A 13,760-nucleotide genomic window follows, 5' to 3' on the forward strand; every position below is an offset into this window, starting at 1 on the left:
AGGCGGAGCCTCATCCTGGGCCTGGGCATCGTCGCGCCAACGGGCTGCCACGTGCCGGGCTGGAGCAGGCCTGCATCTGAGACCTCTGGGTCATGCCATCGAACAAACATTGCACCTCGATCGGGCCAGACCATTAACCGGTGTAAAGTGGCGTATGCTGATTTACACCCACTGAGAATCAAGCCCTTGTACAGATTGAACCTCTCTAATCCGGCACTCTCTGGTCCGGCAACATCCGTGGTCCAGCACGATTGCAGTGAGCTGGATGGCTTCTTAGCATGGGTGCGGCCAAGTTTCCCGCAGTCCCATCAAGTTTATTGACAGCCCCCAGTCCTCTGCGTTCTGTGCTGTGATTTAGCTCTCATTTAACCCTGAAATGTCTTCTCAGAGCCCAGCCAGAAGTGGAAGTGGTGGTGATGCTGCTAGACAACATTGACCTCCCGTGGTTCGGCAAATTCTCTGGTTCGGCGCCGCTCAGATCCCGAGGGTGCCGGACTAGAGAGGTTGAACCTGTACAGAATTATTCCACAGATTCCTCAGCGTAGGCCTGGAAGGGGAAGGAGGTCCACCGTCCCCACTCAGGTTAGTTGGTAGAACTGGGCATGCAATCCAGGAGTCCTGTCTCCCATCTGCGCACGCTGCCCACATCCCCCGCTCCTTCCTCGAAAAGTCCTTTCAGGCCTCTTCTGCCCTGCCCCCAGCAGGACATATCACTGGCATGGACCCCGATTCCTCCTGCAGCCTGCACTTTTCTCCCACCACCCTCCTTGCCGTTTGTTTTTCTGCAGGCACATCTGATAGCGATTGAAGCCCTCCTGCGTTCCATTAATTCACTACAATAACACAACAGCCTCAAAACATACACGCACCAGTCTTTGAAGTTCCAAACAACAACCAAAAAAAATCTCAACAACCAGCACAAGGAGGGGCTTGGCGTGTGTTGTACTCAGTTCTCGACATGCCTTTCCCAGCACCGATGCTGTTTGAGATGTGGCAGAGATGGGCTTCTCCCCCCCCCCCTTGCTGTTGTTTGCCAGAGATCTCCCGAGGTGAAATTTTCACATGTTCAAAGCTGAAATAAACGATTCCCTTTTTTTCTTCCCCTTTCTCTTGGAGTTGGATAAAGGCAAAGCTAGAACAACACAGCGTGCTTTCCTGCAGCAATCATGTGAAAGCCATTACAGAGACGCCCTTAACATGGACCATATCCTCCAGTCAGCCCTCATAAAAAGGACGCAAGAAGTATGCACATGCCACTAGACTCTTGTAAGGAATCCATCCCTCGCAGGTTGTTAAAACAATGAGAAAAAGATGCGGCTGGAGGAATGGATCTGTCGGAAGATCCCTGGATGGCTCAGACCTTTGACACAGTTCCTCTTCAGAGAGGGCGCCTTTGTGACCCACACTCCTACGGGGTGGGGTGTTCTTGCCCATGGAGTGTGCTTACAGCAAGAGAGAATTAGTTTGCTCTTCAGCCTTAGCTGAGAGTCAGCTGGCTTTTAGCTCAATTGGTAGAAGCTTCTGCACTTAAGCTTCCCAGATTCAGTTCCGCCTGTTGGTGTTGCACCTTCTTCTTTCTATCATGGTAGATACTGGGGCCCAGAGGTGCGAGGTGCTGTACAAACACACCTGCAATGGGGCAATTCCTGGCTCGAAGCGTTTGCAATCTAAAGAGACACAATGGCTACGTCTACACTGGCATGATTTTCTGAAAATGCTTTTAATGGAAACGTTTTTCGTTAAAAGCATTTTTGGAAAAATCGCGTCTAGATTGGCAGGATGCTTTTCCGCAAAAGCACTTTTTGCAGAAAAGCGTCCGTGGCCAATCTAGACGCGGTTTTCCGCCAAAAAGCCCCGATCGCCATTTTCGCCATCGGGGCTTTTTTGCGGAAAACAGTACTGTGCTGTTTACACTGGCCCTTTTGCGCAAAAGTCTGTCAGAAAAAGACTTTTGCCCGAACGGGAGCAGCATAGTATTTCCGGAAAAGCACTGATGATTTTACATGAGATTGTCAGTGCTTTTCCGGAAATTCAAGCGGCCAATGTAGACAGCTGGCAAGTTTTTCCGCAAAATCAGATGATTTTGCCGAAAAACGTGCCCGTCTAGACACAGCCAATAGGAATTGTCCTCATAGGGGAGAAGGGACCGTTGGATCAGCTATTCTCACCTTCTGTTTCTTGTAAGCTGTTACATTTCTCCCCGCTTGCTCTGTATTCTGCACCGCAGGTTCACACTTCTCGGCTGCCAGGCCCATCACTCCACCCCCTTTGTATCTGCTCATTTCTTTTTTCCAGCCTCCTTTGGTCCACCCTGGTCACCTTCACCTACCAGCCAGTGGTTTGCTCTTCCCGATCCATTGTGCTTCCTCCTGTGTCACCCATGGGGCCTGAAATGCCTTCAGAGCTAGATCTCAAAGCCGCCACCCTGGTGTCCTTCACATCCCTCCGCTACATCCAGTGCTGCCGTGGTGGTGCCAAGCAATCAGGGTCTCGGCCACTGGGAACAGCTGATGTCAGGCTTTTTATATAGAATCCTAGAAACCTCAGGAGTCATCAAGTCCAGCCCCCTGCCCAAAGCAGGACCAACCCAACTCAACCATCCCAGCCAGGGCTTTGTCAAGCCGGGACTTAAACACCTCTAGGGATGGAGATTCCACCCCCTCCCTAGGGAACCCATTCCAGTGCTTCCCCACCCTCCTAGTGAAATAGTTTTTCCTAATATTCAATCTAGACCTCCCCCATTGCAACTTGAGACCATTGCTCCTTGTTCTGCCGTCTGCCATATTCCAATATGGACCTTTGGGATGAAGTGGTACCATCGAGGACCATCGCCTTCACAGCCGCTAACCTCTATCACCATGGCTATTGCTTCCCACCGTCGTAGTCCTCTGGTTTTCTTTCCCTCCTGTTGTTTCCGGTGCTCTCTTTTTAAATTAGAGTGACTTGGAAGCACTCTGGGGTATGTCCATTGGTAGGCTTGCATAGGGCCTCGCTCAGGCATGGGCAAAATACAGCCCATGGGCTGAATCCTGTCTGCCAAGCCACCGGATCTGGCCTGCAGATGCTGTGGGGAACCCTAGGCAGGTTGTCTACTTGCCTTGCCCCACCCACATGCTGCTCAAAAACGTGGCTGCGGGGCAGGTTTTCTTTAAAAACTGTGGGTCCGGGGCAGGGAGAAGATTTAGGAGCTGCCCCCAGCACAATCTCATTGGCTGGTTTCTGGCCAGAAACCGGCCAATGGCAACAGGAGCTGCCTGTTTCAATAACAGGCAGCCACGAAGCACAAGGGGCTCCAGAGCACATGGCTGCAGCCTGTGCGGGGGTGGGTCAGGCAGGGAGACTGCTTTAGGAAAGTGCTGGGCTGCTGTCTGATAAGTCTCCTAGCCAGAGTCTGCCTCTAGCACTCCAGCCCCTCCCTCGCCAAACCTCTGCCCTCACTCCTGCCCCCCTACTCCACATACCCAAATCCTCTGCCCTCCTCCTGCACCCATATCCCGTCCCAGATCTAGCACCCCAATCCCCTGCCCCAGATCACAGTCCCTAGCTCACAATCCAAAACCCTGCACCACCTCCTGTACCCTGATTCCCTGCCCTAGATCACAATCCACCCCCCTGCACCGTAGTCCAGTGCCCCAGGTCCCTATTGCCTCCTTCACCCAAACTCCCTCCCTTACCCCAAGCTCCCTTCTGCACCCAACCTCCATCCCAGACCCTGCACCTCCTCCGTTAACACCATGGACGAGTGTGGCCCTCGAGCACTTTCCAAATTCTTGGGGTGGCCCCCTGTCAAAAATTATTGCCTACCACTGGCCTAGTGTGATGAGACTGTAGTGCGACCACAGCATGGTGGTGTGCAAATCCCCCCAGCGCTAGCCTGTCAGGGTCTGACTGTCTGTGCGCCCCTTTGACCTAACCCGCATCGAGAGCGCCAAGAGCACTGGTGATTTCCTCACACACGTCGGCAGGGTGCTGTTGGCCAGGGAGGTTCATGCCGGGGGGATTCACATCCCCGCAGGCCAGGTGTGAAATGCACGTGTGGCTCAAAACTAGCAGGGGCTGAAGTTTCCACACAGACACGTCGGTGCTGCTGCCCCAGCACAGAGGGCAGGGGAAGGATGGGCATGGTTAGGGGCAGAGCCAGAGTTCAGTGCCTCCCAGCCATCGTTACGGTAAGCAATGCTGGTCCCCATGGGCAGTGGGTGAAGATAGGGCTGGGGGAGAGACACCCCAGCCCCGCCCTCAACCCCGCCCCTTTTGCCAAGGCCACTCCCCCAAAATATGGGGTGGCACTAGGTCCAAGACCTCCCCCGCCCCAGACCACAGGGAGGGTGGGTGCTCGGGGGCTGCAACACTGCCCCAGTACGTCTTCTGTACGTGTTCTGGGGGCGGAGTGTGGGCGGGGCCAGGATGTCCATTTGGGAAGGCAAAGCCTCCCCTCACCTCGCACACCCGCCACCCATGCTGCTCCCTGAGAACTCAGAGGCTGAATGAAGCAGCCATGTGTGCCCCGAGAGCAGGGCACAGATAAGTGCCCCCTCCCCATCCTCCTCAGGACCAGACCCTGCACCCCCCATCTCCCTCATGTGCTGTGCCTCCCTCCCAGACCCACACCCACACTCTCAGTGCACTCCTGCACCATCCCTCCCTCCTGGACCCTGCACCCTTATCCTCAGGGCATGGGTGCACCCTCTCTCCCTTTGAGACCCCACCCACCCTGAGCACCCAGCACGCTCCTGCACCCTCCCTCAAAGACCCCACCCTGCCAAGCACCTTTCGCTTTGGTGAACACCCATGCTCCGGAAAATTCCATAAACCAGCATACCCTGTTTCCCAAATTTGCCAAATTATAGAAGTTCAAATGTATTAACAGAGAATTATATCCCTGATACAGAGCTCTGGAGAATTGCTCCAGCCTGACCATCCCTCAAACAACAAACAAACAAATACCATGGAGAAGGTATCAACCCCTATTCAATAACATTTCTGGAGGATACTTACATTCCTGAAGCAACTAGAGATGGGAAGGGCTAGTCAACTATCTGATAAGCATTTTATTGGATAGTCAACAGGATAGTCGACTAGTTGCTTCCCCCTCTTGCTGCCTCTATCGGAAAGGGGCAGTGGAGGCAGGGGCGGGGGGAGAGAGAGAAGGGGGTACCACAAAGGTGTCTCCAGGCTGCACGTGGCGTTTCAAAGCGGCAGCGCTGCATGAAATCCCCAGCTGATCCCGGGTTCCACACGACGCTGCTGCTTTGGAACATCGCGAGGAGCCTCAGGTCGGGCTCCCTGCCGTGTTTCAAAGTGGCAGCGCTGTGCAGAGTCCGGGGTCAGCGGCTGTTGCTACACTTCAAAGGGGGAGGCGCCCTATCGACTAATCGACGCAAAATGCATCGGATATTTAACATCCTTAGAAGCAACCGCTCCACTGGATCCCTGTTACATCCCCTAAAGCTTTTCCATAAGGGACACTGTTAGGCCTGCTTGGTGCACCATGTGGCATAATGAAAAGTGATTGGAAAAAAAAAAGTTGAGGAAACTTCTGTGAACTCCCTTCTCCCCAAAAAGATCTGGAGCTGTGTTTTAGGGGAGATTTGGGCTGTTTCTTAGCTGCGGCCAAATACTCTTCATTCGGTCATATAAGAAATTCTGTTGATTTGAATAAGACAAATCATTATAGATCTCTTGCTTTCTGTTATTTCCACAGCAGCACATCTGAAAAAGTAGATTTTGCCCACAAAAGCTCCTGTTACTATATATATTAGTCTCTAAACCTTGGTCTACACTAGGGAGCTATTTTGAAATACCCCCTCCCATTTCAAAATAATGAGCAGAGCGTCCACACTACCAAGCCAGTTATTTCAAAATAACCAGCCGCTTTTTTCGAAATCTAGACTCCTGCTTTCCTTGGGGAATGACACTCATTTCAAAATCGTTATTTTGAAATAGCAGCTGTGTGGACATTCTGCAGCTGCAGTTTTGAAATAACGACTCCTCAGAGTCATTCGAAATAATTACTCCCCCGTGTTTCTGGGGCTCTCAGTCGATTTAGCGCATCTACATCAACGGAGCCTGCCTCAGGTTAATTTCTAGTCTCTCTCATGGTGGGGACCCACTAGTTCGATTTCGGTTATTTCGGGAGTTATTATTTCATAGTTAGCTATTTCGAAATCATTTCCTAGTGGAGACATGCCCTGAGGTGCCACAGGACTGCGCATTGTTTTTAAAAGCTGATTTACTCCAGTCAGATGGGCAAAGATTTAATGTTTTCCAGGCTCATGCCCTTGACTAATGAAGAACTCCAAGAAGGGAAGGCCTGGAGAATTACAGGCAATGTGAGAACAGAACTTCTTGTAAACAAAATGCATTTCTTAGCTTCCCAGGAAGACATCAGTGGCTTTTTTATAGGGATTTGACTCTGATCTATGTTTGGCATTCCAAAGCTAAGGGCCGATTTTGTGGGATTTTTTTTTTTTTTTGGTCTCCCCTCTGGTCTCTTTCCTAGTTACCTCCGTCTTGCTTCACTCTCTTCTCAGCATCCGAACATCTGGTAGTGATGCTCTTCCTGGAATTTGCTACATTTGCCTCCCTCTTGTGAAAACACGCTGACTCTCACTAATAAAAGTGCGGCACACTTCATTCATGCGGCCCCAAAGGGAAACCATCTCTGAATCAGTCAGTCATGCTGCTTTTCTGGTTAAGATGAATTAATTCTGGAAAATGTGCTGCTCTTTTCTCAGAAAGAAATAGTTTTCATCAACAGGGGCAGGGGAGGAGAGGGAGGGAGCACAAGAAAAAGAAAAAGGATGAGGCTGGAGATGCAGGGTACGTCTACACAGCACGCTAATTTTGAAATAAGCTATTTTGGAATTTTTTCCCCGAAATAGCTTATTTCGAAATAGCGTGTCTCCACTACAGTGAAGTCTCGAAATTAGTCTGAGGCAAGGTTCCCTAGTATGGATGCGCTACCTCGATTTAAAGCCCTTGGAGTAATTACTTTGAATGACTCTGGGGAGGCGCTATTTCAAAATAGCAGCACTGGAGTGTCTACACGACTGCTATTCCGAAATAGCTGTTTCGGAAGAGGCGTTATTCCTCGTGGAATGAGGTTTACGGAAGTCGGAATAAGCCCGCCGTTATTTTGAAATTATTTTGAAATAACAGAATGTCTGGGTAGACGCTCGCGTTGTTATTTTGAAATAACAAACACCAGTTATTTCAAAATAGCTGTGATGGGTAGGCGCACCTCACTGTGGGGAAGTGAGTAACTTCTCTCAGGGGCCAGCAAACATCAAGGCGCTGAATCAGGCGTGGGATCAGAGGTGGAGTAGACAAAGGCACTGACGGAAGAGGTGGAGACAAAGCCAAGAGCAGGCAATGGGTAGAGTTGCCAGATGTCCGGTTTTCGCCCACACAGTTCGGTATTTTGGCCTTCTGTCCGGTAAAAAAAACCCGAGAATATTTTCTGTTTTCCTTGGAAGGAATGCCGGCATCATCTGCGATGGTTGGCCAGGAGGGGGAGGGAGGGGGAAGGGGAGCGAGGAAATTTAAAGGCACAGCGACCTTTTTTTTTTTTTTTTTCCCCCACAACCAATTTTTTCCTACCTGTTAGGGATTTTTTGTCATGGTATCTGGCACCCCTAGCAACAGGGCGCTAAGGACATTCTCTCAGGGAAAATGAAGATGGGGAAATCTGGGGCAAGACAGCAAAGGATCCATCTGTGTTCTTGAGCCCAGAAGACAATGGAGGCACATCTGTGTATAACCAACGTGGGATCAGAACCAGGCCTGTGTGGAATTTCAACGAAGCGATCTTGATTTGCCCTAGAGGAGCATCTGACCCTGCCAGTTGTTAAATGGACAGGTACTCACACTGAGTAGAGTAGAGCCTAGGGAAGGGGTGGGGATTCTCAGGCCCGGGGACCGGATGCGGTCCCCAGCTTGCCTGGATCTGGCCTCTGAGGCTTAGGGCCTCCCCTCGGCATTGGGGAGCCTGGGCTGGAGCTCTATCCCCAAAACTGCCCCACCACAAGGATGGTGCACACAAAATCTACTAACCTGAACCCTCCCCCAGTATCTGGTGTGGGAGGGGAAGGTGGGAAGTGGCTATCTCCTTCCCAGTCCAGGGCCATGTCAGTGAGGAATATTTTTGAGGGAAGGGTTCTCACTTGTGTGTGGCCCCTGATTGATTTTTTTTGTGGGTCAGTGGCCCCTGATCCAAAAAAGCTTCCCCACCCCTATCCGAGAGGATCCAGCTAACATGTAGGCCCTATTGTGCTAGGTGCAGTACAAAAGCACAGGGAGAAACAGCCCTACCCTAAGGAGCTCGCAAAGATAGACAAAGGGTGGGAGTGGAAACAGGCACAGAGAGTTCACACAAAAGACCCCTCCCCTCCGGACTATACCACTAATTGGTGCCCTGTTTGGCAATTTCCATATAAATGATAAGAATGTAAGAACATAAGAACGGCCACACTAGGTCAGACCAGCAGTCCAGGATCCTGTCTGCCAACAGTCGCCAATGCCAGGTGTCCCAGAGGGAGTGAATCGAACAGGTAATGATCAAGTGATCTCTCTCCTGCCATCCATCTCTACCCTCTGACAAACATAGGCTAGGGACACCATTCTTTACCTGTCTTGGGTAATAGCCATTAATGAACTTAACCTCCATGAATTTATCTAGTTCTCTTTTAAACCCTGTTATAGTCCTAGCCTCCACAACATCCTCAGGCAAGGAGTTCCACAGGTTGACTGTTCTGTGTGAAGAAGAACTTCCTTTTATTTGTTTTAAACCTGCTGCCCATTAATGATCATGGGCGGCGGGTAATGTAGGCAAGGGAAGGCACAGCCGTCCTAAAATTAAAGCCATACCCTGGCCACTAGGAAAGGCTGGGGTCGTGGTGTGACAGTCCAGCTCTCTGGACGCAGGGAAAGGCGGGAACCGTGTCATAGTAGCCTGGCTCCCCCAGCCACCAGGGAGCCAGAAAGGATTGGATGGGGTGGGCGGGGCTTATCTCCAGAGGAGGGGCCTTAGAGAGAAGGGGCGGGGCTGGGGCTTGCCTTCTCCAGTTGGGCCTTCACCTGCTGCCCATGTAAATGTTGTAGATTAAATGAACTCATAGGCGGATCTATTGAATCTCACCTAAAGAGATGACGTCCCTAGGTTCAAACGAGGCCAGCTAGGAAGCTGGTTCAGTTCTCCTCTAATCTGGGCAGAGCTAGAGTCACTTCCATAGCTCAACTGAGCAGCCTCTGTCCCCTGGCGGAACTTTTCTTTGTTTTTGGTACAATTGTTAGTAGCTCCTGGTTCTGATTGTGTTGGAAATACAATTGAAACAGCTATTCTTTGTTCCTGTTTGTTCCCACATGCTTCTGATCCTGGGTCAAACCAGAGACACAAAGGCTTTGTCTAGACTGGCAAGTTTTTCTACACTGTCCGCTTGAATTTCCGCAAGAACACTGACGATCTCATGTAAGATCATCAGTGTTCCTGTGGAAATACTGTGCTGCTCCCGTTCGGGCAAAAGCCCTCTTGCGCAAATCATTTGCGCAAGAGGGCCAGTGTAAACAGCACTGTACTGTTTTCTGCAAAAAAGCCCCGATAGCAAAAATGGGGATCGGGGCTTTTTTGCGCAAAACTGCGTCTAGATTGGCCACAGACGCTTTTCCGCAAAAAGTGCTTTTGCGGAAAAGAGTCCTGCCAATCTAGATGCGATTTTTCAAAAAATGTTTTTAACAGAAAACTTTTCCGTTAAAAGCATTTCCGGAAAATCATGCCAGTGTAGACGTAGCCAAAGGGGTGGGAAAATATAAGGTTCTGATTCAGATCTGGGGCGAAGGAACAGCAGCCGATTCAGTCCCAGACAGAAGAGGCGTTAGCTTGATGCTGTGACTAGGTAGGAATTTCACCGTTCCTGATGTCAGCAGATAGGAAGAAGCTAACTTTTCCCGCCCCAGGGATGTGATTTCCTTCACAGCCCCGCTTCACTGCTCTTTTGCTGCCACATCCTATTGCAAACATTTGTCTAATTGGCTCTCGGTTCTTATTGTGTGTGCGTAGCTGGGATATTTCTTCCATCAGAAGAACTAGCTTGCAATTTTCTAAATGGAATCTCGTTTTTTTTCGTAAATCCCTCTAGAGCCCATTGATTTATTTCTCTGTCCTCACTAAAATACACAATTTGCTGTTTACTCCCTTCCCCTGTTCAATTGGTGAAGACCTTAAATCACAATAGACATAAACTGGGCTCCGACAAAAAACCACTAGACACTTACCTCAGCCAATATTTTAGTGTTCATCACCCTTTTTCCTCCTTCAGCCCATTCCCAACCTACGTGATGTTGCCTACGGCGATAGAATCATAGAATCCTAGAACACTAGAACTGGAAGGGACCTCGAGAGGTCATCGAGTCTAGTCCCCTGCCCACACGGCAGGACCAGGTATCATCTAGATCATCCCTGACAGGTGTCTGTCCAACCTGCTCTTAAATATCTCCAGTGATGGAGATTCCACAACCTCCCTAGGCAATTTATTCCAGTGTTTAACCACCTGACAGTTAGGAAGTTTTTCCTAATGTCCAACCAAAACCTCCTTTACTGCCGTTTAAGCCCATTGCTTCTTGTCCTGTCCTCAAAGGCCAAGGAGAACAATTTTTCTCCCTCCTTCTTGTAACACCATTTTAGATACGTGAAAACCACTATCATGTCCCCTCTCAGTCTTCTCTTTTCCAAACTAACCAAGCCCAATTCTTTCAACCTTCCCTCACAGCTCATGTTTTTTAGACCTTGACTCATTTTTGTTGTTCTTCTCTGGACCTTCTCCAATTTTACCACATCTTTCTTGAAATGCGGTGCCCACAACTGGACACAATACTCCAAGGCTGTGTCTAGATTGGCAAGTTTTTCCGCAAAAGTAGCTGCTTTGCGGAAAAACTTGCCAGCTGTCTACACTGGCCACTTGAATTTCTGAAAGAACACCGACTTCCTACTGTCTGAAATCAATGCTTCTTATGGAAATACTATGCTGCTCCTGTTCGGGCAAAAATCCTTTTGCGCAAAGCTTTTGTGCAAAAGGGCCAGTGTAGACAGCTCAGATTTGTTTTGCGCAAAAAAGCCCTGATTGCGAAAATGGCGATTGGGGCTTTTTTGCGGAAAAGCGCGTCTAGATTGGCACGGACGCTTTTCCGCAAAAAGTGGTTTTGCGGAAAAGCGTCCGTGCCAATCTAGACGCTCTTTTCCGCAAATGCTTTTAATGGAAAACTTTTCCGTTAAAAGCATTTGCGGAAAATCATGCCAGTCTAGACGTAGCCCAATTGAGGCCTAATCAGTGCAGAGTAGAGCGGAAGAATGACTTCTCGTGTCTTGCTCACAACACTCCTGTTCATGCAGCCCAGAATCATGTTTAGTATTTAGCGTGTGGTCCACACTGACCCCTAGATCCCTTTCTGCAGTGCTCCTTCCTAGACAGTTGTGTCCTATTCTGTATGTGTGAAAAGGATTGTTCCTTCTGAAGTGGAGCACTTTATATTTGCCCCTATTAAAATTCATCCTCATAGCTCAGACCATTTCTCCAGTTGGTCCAGATCTTTTTGAATTCTGACCCTGTTCTCCAAAAGCACTTGCAACCCCTCCCAGCTTGGTATCACCTGCAAACTTCATAAACGTCCTCTCTATGCCACCATCTAAATGGTTGATGAAGATATTGAACAAAACCGGTCCCAAAACAGACCCCTGCGGAACCTCACTTGTTCTGCCCTTCCAGCATGATCGTGAACCGTTAATAACTATTGTCTGAGAACGGTTATCCAGCCCTTTATGCACCCACCTTATAGAAACCCCATTTAGGTTGCATGTCCCTAGTTTACTGATAAGAAGGTCAGAGCTCCATTCTGTTCATAGCTGGGGCAGGAGGGGCTTCCCAGTCAGCAGTGCGGTGGGGGGGGGGGGTGAGCTAAGGAAGCTTCCTGGCCCCCCAGACCAGGCTGCACCCCAGAAGCAGCTGGCGGCAGGTTCCCAGCCAATGGGAGGGTGGAGCTAGTGTTCAGGGCAGGGGCAGGGGGCGGAGCCCTGGGCGCATCTCCTCCTCCCCATCTTAGAGCTGGGCCTGCTGCCGGCCGCTTCTGGGGTGCAGCGCAGTCTGCAGTGCCAGGACTTAGCCCCCCCCCCCCCAGCTGCTCACCAGCTCCCCCTGCAGCATCGAGCCCCAATGCCCGACATCCACGCTGGGGCACCACCCATATTTTGCAAACCACTGGCCTCGTTGTCCTGGAAATCCTCAGCTTAGCAGACCCAGCCCATACTGGCCAATGGCTCCCTTGGGTGATTCTGCTGTAGGACCCACATTGGTATCCGTTTGCTGTCCTGCTCAGGTGGCCACCTCTTTGCTCAGCGCTTAATACAAATACCTGACGCCTTTCCCGTTCGTTCTCCGGCGAGGGGCCTTCGTGTGGCTCTCCGGCAGCGAGGCGGTGGGAAATATGGCTCCTCTTGACCGAGTGGGTCGCTACGGGTGAATATCCCGGCCACTGGGGCTTCCGCTGTGTTTTCTGGATCCTCCAGCCACATCCAGCCCTCAAGGACCTGTTCGTATCACCCCAGACACAAACATCTCCCCTCTCCTGCTCTGTGGCGTTTGAACCCTGCTGAGGCTAGCGCATCACAATGACACGTTCAGTAAGTCACCCCCGGCAACAGTGGCATAGTGGAGGGGGGGGGGCTGGGAGGAGCAGTTGCCCCCGGGGGCCAAGCTGGAGGGGGTGCCAATTTAGTCCCCTTCCACTCCCCCTGTCATCCCTCAGCTTGCCTGCTCCTCCACCCACCGCAGCCGGCTGGAGTCTCCTCTCCATCCCTAGCCCGACCTTCCTCCATCTCCACCAGCGGCTTAGTGCATGCAGGGGTCTGGCCCCAACTGGAGTGGGCAGGGGAAGACACGGTACAAGCTCCCCCCTCCTCCCAGGGTCGGGCTCAGCCGTGTACCAGGTTCGTGGCCCTGCCACATGGCAGTGGGGGGGGGGCACAAATTTTGCCTTTTCCCCGGACGCATAACACCCTTGCGACGCCTCTGCCCTGCACCTCATTAATAAAAGCAGTACAGACAATGCCCACACTGGTGGCAGAGGGCGACCGTGCCATGGAGGTGGTTGGTTCAAAGCTGTAGAGATTTTTTCCCCCTTGTTTCTTTAGATTCATCCCAAGAAAGACAAAGGCAGACTGAGCCAGAGGGGTTACATTTTGCCTGGCAGGGTTCGGCTGCAGCCAAAACTCAAAAAGCCTCACCCATTCAAAGATGCAGCAAAACAAGGCACTCATGGAGTCCACCAGAAATGACCAGGAGATTGAGTACGTCCAACCTCAAGAGTTCAAAAATCATGAGACAGACCCCAAACTATCATCTAGCTTGGCTTAAAAAACAGGAGGTTTTTTTCAAATGGACTTCATTATATTTGCTGATTGGTTTATGAATAGTTAGGTATCATGTTTTCCAGCTTTTCCCTTCCATCTATCTTATGGCTGCTCCTGGGTAACCGTAACCAGTTAACCAGTACCCAGTAAGCATCCCCTGGTAAGAACGATGCTTACCGGGTAACCAGTTAACCAGTACCCAGTAAACATCCCCAGGTAAGAATGATGCTTACCGGGTAACCAGTTAACCAGTACCCAGTAAACATCCCCAGGTAAGAACGATGCTTACCGGGTAACCAGTTAACCAGTACCCAGTAAACATCCCCAGGTAAGAATGATGCTTACCGGGTAACCAGTTAAC

At 50.6% G+C, this 13,760-nt stretch overlaps 1 long non-coding RNA gene across 1 annotated transcript in view; it reads right to left on the reverse strand.

The window, feature by feature from the left end:
• LOC142827411 (uncharacterized) overlaps positions 1-12,657 on the reverse strand; it is a 49,782-nt gene extending 37,125 nt beyond the window's left edge. Inside the window, exon 1 of the long non-coding RNA XR_012902145.1 lies at positions 12,403-12,657. This is a non-coding gene — a long non-coding RNA (uncharacterized LOC142827411). The remainder of the gene's footprint in view (positions 1-12,402) is intronic.
• Between the last annotated feature and the right edge of the window lie 1,103 nt (positions 12,658-13,760).

Source organism: Pelodiscus sinensis, chromosome 2 (assembly GCF_049634645.1).
Source record: "Pelodiscus sinensis isolate JC-2024 chromosome 2, ASM4963464v1, whole genome shotgun sequence".
In the NCBI taxonomy this organism is placed as follows: Eukaryota; Metazoa; Chordata; order Testudines; family Trionychidae; genus Pelodiscus; species Pelodiscus sinensis.